General features: G+C 36.4%; 1 pseudogene; it reads left to right on the top strand.

Annotated features, from left to right (window-relative positions):
• The first annotated feature begins 306 nt into the window (after nucleotides 1-306).
• LOC143671814 (NEDD8-conjugating enzyme UBE2F-like) lies at nucleotides 307-848 on the top strand (annotated as a pseudogene).
• Nucleotides 849-10,414: the final 9,566 nt, after the last annotated feature.

Genomic DNA, 10,414 nt, shown 5'->3' with positions numbered 1-10,414 from the left:
GGAGCTGATAGGCCCGCCTGGGCGCCGGCCTCGCTGGGCTGAGGGGAAGCTCTTGGCGCCAAGGGCCGCTGCACTGAGTACGCGCTCGGGTCCTGCACGGAGCCTGGTGCCGCGCGTAGCCCACCGCGTGGACGTCCCCTGATCACCCGTGAGCTGCTAGCTCCATTTCACGGAAGGGAAGCAGAGTGGAGCGCCCTGCCCAAAGTCACCAGTTCCTCGTGGCCGCAGAACGTGGGCAGTCTGACCCCTGATCGATTTAGGAATCAGGCCAGGGTGCATGGAGCAGCAACGGTAAAGGCAGCAGTAATGCTAACTCTGGCAAGCAAATTGAGGCGGGATTATGGTCTTGTAGGCTCCCGAACGGCAGACAGCCTTAGGTCTCCATTCGGAGGGTTTCCGTTAGAGACAAGTTGTTGGTTAAAGAGGCTGCAGAACTTGAAGCCAAATTTACCTTGTACATGTAAAGTGCATTTTCCTGATCCAAACAATCTACATTGCTTTCAGCTAGCTGTAACCCCAGATGAAGGTTACTACCAGGGTGGAAAGTTTCAGTTTGAAACTGACGTTCCTGATGAACATGGAGCCTTCCAAAGTAAAATGCTTAACCAGAGCCTGGCACCCCATCACAGAGATAGGGGAGATATGTCTAAGTTTATTGTGAGAACACTCGATTGATGGCACTGGCTGGGCCCCACGAGGACACTAAGGATTTGGTTTGGGGATTAAACCCTTTACTCACCTTTTGAATTTTGATGATCCACTGAATATTGAAGCTGCAGAACATCATTTGCGGGACAAGGAGGACTTCCAATAAAGTTGAAGAGTATGTTAAACGTTACTCCAGTTGATACAAGGAAAGACCACAGGACCATGGATTGAATGTTATAGATTTGTTTCTCTAACTTAAAACAAAAGGTTAACCCACCTCTCCCTGAGCCAGCGTCCCCTCTCAGTTCCCCTGGAGTGTACTAATTCCTGGTCATGTTGTCCAGAGGAAGAAACGCTGGCTAACTACCTACCCATGTGCGATGGGGAATTCAACTTAAATACAGCCAGATAATGTGTTTTTGGGTTCTAGAGAGTTATCTACTTACCTTGACAAGTTTATTTTTTCAAAACTGTAATGTATAGGCTGCTGATGACATTCTTGAAAAGTTTTAATGAACTCAGAATTGAGGCTAGGCTTGCTTGCCCTTTTCCCAAACAACTGAGTTTTCCATGCAGGTGATGCTAATGATGTGTTCAGTTTAACCACAGACTGGCAATAAGAAACTCGCTGCAAATGGGGATTGGATGCAAATTCTCTTAGCTTCTTCCAGAAATGTTGACCCTACCTAGATGTCCTGAAGCTTTCCAGAATGCTTAGAATCATTTACTGTATATCTCTCACTGAAATGCATATTTTATTTAATGTAAATATATTTTGGAACAGATTTGTAATTTGTATAATTTAATGCTTTTTAATTATTTTTATCTACTCTCTTTGGTTTATATTTTTGTTGTATAGAGCAGATAGAAAATTGTTGGGTCAAGCAACTATTGAAAAGAAATACAAAGAAAATATGAAAGACAAATTATTCATTCTGTCCAAATGCAACAAGAATCTAGCTTATGAAAATCAGAGCTCTTACTCTTAGGTTCAGATGTGACAAGAATTTGGGGGACCTTTGAAGCTAGATCTGAATGGTAAAAAATAGGGAACCCTTCCTCACATACTGTGCAGAGGAAGCCAGCTGGTGTTCCAGGCCAGCTGGGAAACATGGCATTCCTGCTGTCAAAGGGGATTGTAAACCAGTAGGCAATTCCTGTGGAGCTGTTTATCAAAGAGCCAGACCCTTGCTGCCTCGCTGTCCTGTGGGACAGGAGAGATACTTCTGGAATCCGCCCCCACAGTGTCTGGTGCCATCTGAAACTGTACCTGTGGCCTTTTCTGGGTGCTGTGGTTCTGGCACTGTTGCAGGGGTGAGATCCTAGGCCTGGAGGACCAGGACTCCACAATGGGATAGAGCTACACCTGGTTGGGCTAGCACACTTCGAATTCAGAACACTGCAGCAAGCCAAGTGGACTTACTCCCGTGTGTAGACATTTGAATGAGTGAAATCAAATGCAAAATAAATGTTAGTATGGTTTCAAAAAATAATAATATCGATCAATGAAAAGGAATAAAAAAATAAAAAAGGAATGGAATGTACAGGCATAGGAACAGGGGCTGTGTATGCCATTGAAGTTAGGTTGCTGTGATTTCAAACCATTTTGTTGTAGATTTAGGAAGTTAAATACCAACCCAATGGTAATCACAAAGAAAGAATTTTAAATATATACAGAAATGGAAATGAGAAGGAGAGATCACTCCATTTAACTTCAAAAGATCAACTATACTAAAAGTATGCTGCAATGGAGGAAATTAGTGACAAAACAATTATAAGACATACAAGAAACAGGACAAAATGGCTGAAGTAAGTCCTGGCTTATCAGTAATTATGCTGAATGTAAATGTATTAAACTCTAATGAAAAGACACAGATTTGCAGAATGAATTAAAAAAAAGCATGATCCAACTATTCCTTATTTACATGATATTCACTTTAGAACAAAGACAAATATTAGTTGAAAGTGAAAGAATGAAAAAAACATTACATGCAAATAATAATTAAAAGACAACTGCAGTGGTTATACTAACATCAAACAAAATAGACTTTAAGTCAAAAGCTGTTACACGACACAAAGAAGAACCACTATATGTTAAGAAAGCGTCAACCCAGCAAAAAGATATAACAAGAGCACTAAAATACATGAAGTAAACATGGACAAAACTGAAGGGAAAAATAGACAGTTCTACAATAACAAACGGAGGAATCATTATACCACTTTCACTAATGGATAGAACATCTAGACAGAAGATCAATAATGAAACAGAGGATTTGAAAAATATTACAAAAGAACTAGAGCTAATAGACATATACAAAACAGTACACCCAATAATACTGAATACATATTCTTCTTAAGTGCACTTGGATCATTATCCAAGATCGACTAAATGTCGTATCACAGAACAAGTCTCAAGAAATATAAAAAATTGATTTTATACAAAGTCTCTTTTAAGACAACAATGGAATCAAGCTATAAACCAGTAACAGAAGGATATTGGAAAATACTCAAATATATGGAAATTAAATAACAATCTTAAACAATCAGTGGGTCAAACAGAAAATCATAAAGGAAAATGAGGAGTATATTGAGACAAATGAATACAAAAAGAAATATCAAAACTTATGGGAATTGGCGGTGCAACGGTAGCTCAGTGGCAAGAATTCTCACCCGATTCCCAGAGCCTGCCCATGTCAAAAAACAAACAAACAAACAAACAAAACCTTATGGGCCCTACTAAAGGCGGTACTGAGAGGAAAATTTATGGCACTAAATGCTTACATTAAAAAATAAAGATCTCAAAATCAGAGTGCTAATCTCACACCTGTAGGAGCTTCAAAAATGGAAGCAAGCTAAATACAAAGTAAATAGAAGGAAGGAAATAGTAAAGATTAGGGAAGAGATCAAAGAAATAAAGAATAAAAATACAATAGTAAAAATGAATGAAACCAAAGTTGATTCTTTGAAATGTCAATAAAATTGACAAACCTTAAGCTAATGTTACAAAGAAAAAAAAGAAGTTGCAAATAACTGAAGTAAGTAATGCAAGTAGCTGCAATTAGAAATGATCCCATGGAAATATAATGGATTGTAACCAGACATTATGAACAAATGTATGCCAACAAATTAGATAGCTGAGATGAAATGGGCCAATTCCTAGAAGCACACAAACTACCTACACCCAAATAGAAGGACTCAACAGACCAACGACAAGTGAAGAGACTGAATCGGTATTCAAGCCCCCACTACCACCCAGTAAAGAAAATCCCAGGAACAGATAGCTTCACTGGTGAATTCTACCAAATATTCAAAAAAATATTAACACTAACACTGCTCAGACTCCTTAAAACTAGAGAGGAGGGAAAACTTCCAAACTCATTCTATTAAACCAGCATCACCCTAATTCCAAAGCTAGATAAAACTATCAAAAGAAAAGAACAGGCCAATATTCTTCATATATATAGATGCAAAAATCCTAGCCAAAATATAGCAAGTCAAATTCAATAGTACATCAGAAAATCACGTAACATGATCAATTGAGATCTATCCCAGGAATCCAAGTGTGGTTCAATATAAGACAATCAATCAACATATTACATCAAATTAATAGAACAAAGCTTAAAAAAAAAAGATGATGATGACCTCAATTGATGTGGAAAAGGCATTTTACAAAATTGAGCTCCCTTTCTGATAAAAACACACAGGGAACTAAGAATGGAAGGAAACATGCTTAACATGATAAAAGGTATATATGAAAACCCCACCGTTAACATCACTCTCAGTGCTAAAAGATGGAAAACTTTCCTATGAAGATCAGGAACAAAACAAAGATGCTCACTGTCACTACTGTTATTCAACATTGTACTGAAAGTCCTAGCCAGAGCATTTAGGCAAGAAGAAAAAAATTGGCATTCAAATTGGAAAAGAAGAAGTAAAACTCTCCCTCTTTGCAGATGACTTGATCTTTGTAGAAAATCCTGCAAAATCCACCAGAAACCCGCTAGAGATAATAAACAAATTTAGCAAAGTAGCAGGATACAACATCAACATGCCAATAACCAGTGGGGTTTTGGTTTCTATATACTACTAGTGAACAATATGATGAGGAAATCAAGAAAAAGCCAATTTACAATAGCAACTAAAAGAATCAAATATACAGGAATAATTTTAATCAGAATATACAGGACTTGTACCCACAAAACTAAAAAAGAAAAAATGCTGAAAAAACTAAAGAAGAATTAAATAGATGGAAGGATATTTCATTTTCATGGATGGGGAGAATATGAAAATGTTCATTCTGCCCATGATAATTTACAGATTTGTTGTAATCCAATCTAATTTCCAATAGACATATTCACAGGAATGGAAAAACCAATTATCAAATTCATATGGAGGAGGTAAGTGGTCCCAAATAGCCAAAGCCATTTTGAAAATGAACAATGAAATTGAAGGGCTCACATGTCCTTATCTCAAAATTTATTATAAATCCACAGTAATCAAAAGAGCACAGTATGGGCACAGGAATAGACATACAGACCAATGGAATAGAATTGAGAGCTCAAAAATCAACCCTCACATTTTTGGCCACCTGATTTTTGACAAGGTGGCAAAGACCACTCAATTGGAAAAAAAAATGGTCTCTTCAAAAATTGGCACTGTGAAAAGTGGATCTCCATTTGCATGAAAAAGGAGGACCCCTACCTTGAACTATATGTAAAAATTAACTCAAAATAAATCAAAGACCTAAATATAAGGTCCAGAAACAAAACTCTAGAAGAAACTTTAAGAAAGCAACTTCAGGACCTGGTATTAGGCAATGGTTTCTTATTCTTTACACCCAAGCACAAGCAACAAAAGAAAGAATAGATAAACAGACCTCACCAAGATTAAATACTTTTGTGAATCAAAAGACTTCATAATGAAAATAAAAGAAAAATCTACACAGTGAGAGCAAACATTTGGAAACCACATATCTCAAAATGTTTTAATATACAAAATGTATAAACTAATACTATAATTCAACAACCAAAAGACAAAAATATTTTTAAATGAACTAAAGCTTGAATAGATATTTCTCCAAAGAAGATATACATATGTCAAGAAAAATATATATATGAAAAGATTCTCAATTTCATTAACCATTAGGGAAATTCAAATCAAACCACAATTGAGATACCATTTCACACCTATAGAATAGTGGCTATTAAAAATGAAAACTACAAGTATTGCAGAAATGTGGAAAAATTCCAGGAGCACTCATTAATTGTTGGTGGAAATGTAAAATGGTGCAACCATTGTGGAAGACTGGTTATTCCTTAGAAAATGAAATATACAGAGAGAATTATCACATGACCTGATGATCACACTTTTAGGTATATAACCAAATTCTTTTGAAAACTGAAAGCAGGGACATGAACCGGTATTTGTACACCAATGTTCACAGCAACATTATTTACAATTGCCAAAAGGTAGAAACAACCCAAACATCCAACAACAGATGAATCAATAAGTAAAATATGGTATATAGATACAATGGAATATTATTTGTACGTAAAAAAGAATGAAATCTTGATACATGCAACAACATGGACGAACCTCTAAGAAATCATGTTGAGTTAAATAAGACATACACAAAAGGACAAATATTCTATCACTTCACAAATAAGAAATAATTAGAATAACAAATGCATAGAGTCAGAAACTTGAATATAGGCTACCAGGAGCTTAGGGTGGGGGTAAGGAATGCTTAATAGGTACAGAGTTTCTATTAGTAGTGATGGAAAAGTTTTGGTAATATATGGTGGGGAAGGTAGTATGATATTGTGAATGTAATTAGCATCAATCAGCTATGTATTTGAATATGGGTGAAAAGGGAAAACTTTAGGTTGATTATATGTTACTAGAATAATTTTGTTAAGAAAACCACAGGAGGAAATAACACAAGGTATGACAATGTAAACCAAGGACTATAATTATTACTACAATTATAAAAATGTTATTTTCTCAATTGTAACAAATGAACCACACTAACGTAAGGTGTTAATATTAAGGTGGTATATGTGTACACTGTACTTTATGCATGATATTTCTGGAAACCTACAACTTTTCTAATAAAAAACAAATCCTATGGTAGAGTAAGCAGCCAAGAATAGCTAAACTATCTGGAAAAAAGAAGTACAACAAAAAAACACTTCCTAATTTTAAAACTTAGTACAAAGCTACAGTAATCAAAATAGTGTACTACTGGCACAAGGACAGACATGTAGACCTATGGAAATGAACTGATGCATGACAAGTGTGTCAGCTCCATTCTGGGGAGAGAAAAGTCTTCAATCAATGGTGCTGGGTGAACTGGATCACCATATGCAAGAGATTGAAGGTGGACCCCTACCTCACACCATATACAAAAATTAAAACAAAACAGATCAAATATGTAAATATTAGAACTAATAGTATAAAATTCCTAGAAAAAAATGTAGGTAAACATCGTCAAGATCTTAGGCAATTGTTTTTTACACTTTATACCAAAATCATGACCAACATAAGAAAAAAATAGATAAATCAGACTTGATCAAAATGAAAAACTTTTGTACATCCAAGTACTTTATCAAGAAAGAAAAGTCAACCTACAGAATGGGAGAAAATATTTTGAAACCATATATCTGGTATATTTGATAAAAGTTAAAAAAAATTTTTTTGGGGGGTGCATGGTTTGAGAATTGAACCCTGGTCTCCCACATGGAAGGCAAGCATTCTAGCACTGAACCACCAGTGCACCCCCAATAAGGGTTTAATATCCAAACTATATGGAGGACAGGGCAAGATGGTGGCATAGTGAGGTATGAAATTTAGTTCATCCTCCTGAGAAACTAGTAAATAGCCAGGAACTGTACAGAACAACTGTTGTGGACATATCAGTGACCAGACATATATTGTACACCAGTTTGGAATGGGTGAAACAGCTAAGATCCCACACAGAACTCTTATTAGATAGAACTGTGAGCACTGTCAGGCTCCAGCACTGTCCCAGCATGGAAGAATTAAGGCATGTCTGAGAGACAAAGTAAATAGGTGGAAGGGGCAATTCCCTAAAGGGTGTATCTTTCCTTAAGAAAAGGGGGTTGGGGCCCAGCTCAGGTGAGGGCCCTCCTTCATGAAGTTCAGGCCCCAGGGACTGGAAAGCAGAAGTAATCAATGCCCTCCTACCACTTCAGCCTGGGTCTCACTCACACCTCTGGCAGGGAAAGGCTGCTCAAATTAAAGGCATCACATCACTTTATGCTGGTGGGAAACTGTGGGCAGATAAGCACCACATGCTGAGCAGATCAGGAAAAGCACAGAGTCAAGAAGCTTCATAGGAAAGTCTGACAACCTACCGGGCCTCAAGGAAACTTGGTAGTGGTGACTTTCTTCTCCTGAGATGTGTGTCTGTCTGGTCTAGAAAATCTGAATGGGAACAGTCATATCTGAGGAGACCCTCCTTTTAAAAAGTTCCATTTAGATGGCAAGAAACAGAAAAAAAAAACTGAAAAATTCAGATCAATTAACCAGAACCTATGCTAGAGATCTAGAATAAGTTGAATGGAAGCCAAACAAGAAATAGGAAACAAAGCCAACCAACAAGAAAACCCTAAGAAAAAGATAGAATATAACCTCCAGAATCAAACTAATTTTAAGGAAATCAAATTCCTAGATGCTAGCAAAAAAATGAGTCATACTAGGAAAATCAAAGATATGGCCCAGTCAAAGGAACAAACCAACATTTCAAATCAGATAAAGGAGTTGAAACAACTAATTCAGGATGTTTGAACAGACATGCAAAATCTCATAAAAAATCAAATCAACAAGTTGAGGGAAGGTATAAAGAAGACATTGGGTGAACATAAAGAACTTGAAAGTTTGAAAAAACATGTCACAGAACTTATGTGAATAAAAGGTACAATGGAAGAGATGGAATAAACAATGGAGACCTACAACAGTAGATTTCAAGAGGCAGAAGAAAGGAATAGTGAACTAGAGGACTGTACCTCTGAAATCTGGCACACAAAAGAAAACGTAGGGAAAAGAATGGAAAAATATGAGCAGGGACTCAGGGAATTGGATGACAACATGAAGCACATGAATATACATGTTGTGAGTGGTGCAGAAGGAGAAGAGAAGGGAAAAGGAGGAGAAAGTGACTAATGGAGGAGATAATCACAGAATAGGTCCAAATGGACCTACTCCAAGACACTTAGTAATCAGACTGTCAAATGTCAAAGACAAAGAATTTTGAATTATCTTTCAAAATAAATTGCAAGAGAAAAGCAATCCATCACATACAAGGGAAACCAATGTTTAATTGATACATAGTTTCTGTTTTTAGTGATGAGAAACTTTTGGCATTGGATGATGGCGATGATTCAGAACTTTGTGAGTGTAATTAACACCAGTGAATTGTGTATTTGGAAAGGGATAAAAAGGGAGGTTTTAGGTTACATATGAGTTACTACACACAAAAAACTTATGGAACTGTATAACTGAACTCTATTGAATACAGTGGGCTAAAGTTAAAAACATAATTATAATATTGTTTAATCAATTGCAACGAAAGTATCACACTAATGCAAAATTTTAATAATACAGAAAACTGTGTGTCTTAGAGGGGTGTATATGGAAACTCTGCTCTTACTGCATAATGTTTTGGTAAACCTACAACTGCTCTAATGAAAGCAGTTTTTAAAAAATCCCTTTAAGAGACAATTGGGACACTTTGTATGAACCCTATTTAATTTACATTACCATATATAAAAACTATAGTACTCTCTGTTTTAATTTATGGTTTCAAATTTCATACAGTCTTGAGAAGATTTTAAGTCAGAAGTTCTAAACACTAATGCCCTATGAAAATCAATTCAAAAAGATACCATGAGAAAATTTGGCAATTTATTTTAACCTCAAGAAAGCTTCTGCTTCATCCATGTTGGTAAGTAGGAATACATTTTTAATTCTGTCTCCATGTATGATTGTCTCTATCTTTGTTACACCTTCCATTCAAGGTTCTCTAGGAAGACAGTAAATCATAGTGGCAAAGACTCAAGCATCAAATCTAAGTTCAAATTCTAAATCTACTACTTACTGGCATATGAAATTGGGCAAAACCCTTGGTCTCTTTAAGCCCCCATTTCACATTCTATATAGTGTGAATAACATCAGTGCCTATGTCATATAGCCTTTGTGGGGGATAAGTGGGATAATAAACATAAAGCTCTTAGAACAGTCCATGGCAAATTATAAGTGCTCAGTAAGTGTCGGTGATGGTGATATTCTTTATATCAACCTTATTATAGTACTCCAAAGAATTTAACAAAGGAGCTCCCAGACTATGTTCTGAGGATTCATATGTTTGAACCATGCCTCAAGGGTTCAAAGGGCAGTAACAGAACTGGAAATAGAAGTAAAAGGTGAAGGACAGGAACCAAAAGAATAGAGGCATAAGTCATTGCAGAGCTATCTGAAACTTGGAGTGCGTGTACATGGATAGCTCAGAGCAGTTTATAGGTTTAATGTCAAGGTATATAATATGCATACACACATCACTATCTAGGAGGAAAAAAAGAAAAAAGAACCATTAATTTTATTCTTGTAAGAAAGTTCATGTTTGGACATAAAAAATAGCATCTGGACTGAGGAAGTAAATGACCTAAAGAATCTGAGATCTTGAAGAGAGATGAGGTGACTACTTATCTTGAGTGACTAGATATTTACCATCCTGAAGGCAGAGCTT

This window comes from Tamandua tetradactyla, chromosome X (genome assembly GCF_023851605.1).
Source record: "Tamandua tetradactyla isolate mTamTet1 chromosome X, mTamTet1.pri, whole genome shotgun sequence".
Lineage (NCBI taxonomy): Eukaryota > Metazoa > Chordata > Mammalia > Pilosa > Myrmecophagidae > Tamandua > Tamandua tetradactyla.
This window is presented reverse-complemented; position numbering and strand designations above follow the sequence as displayed.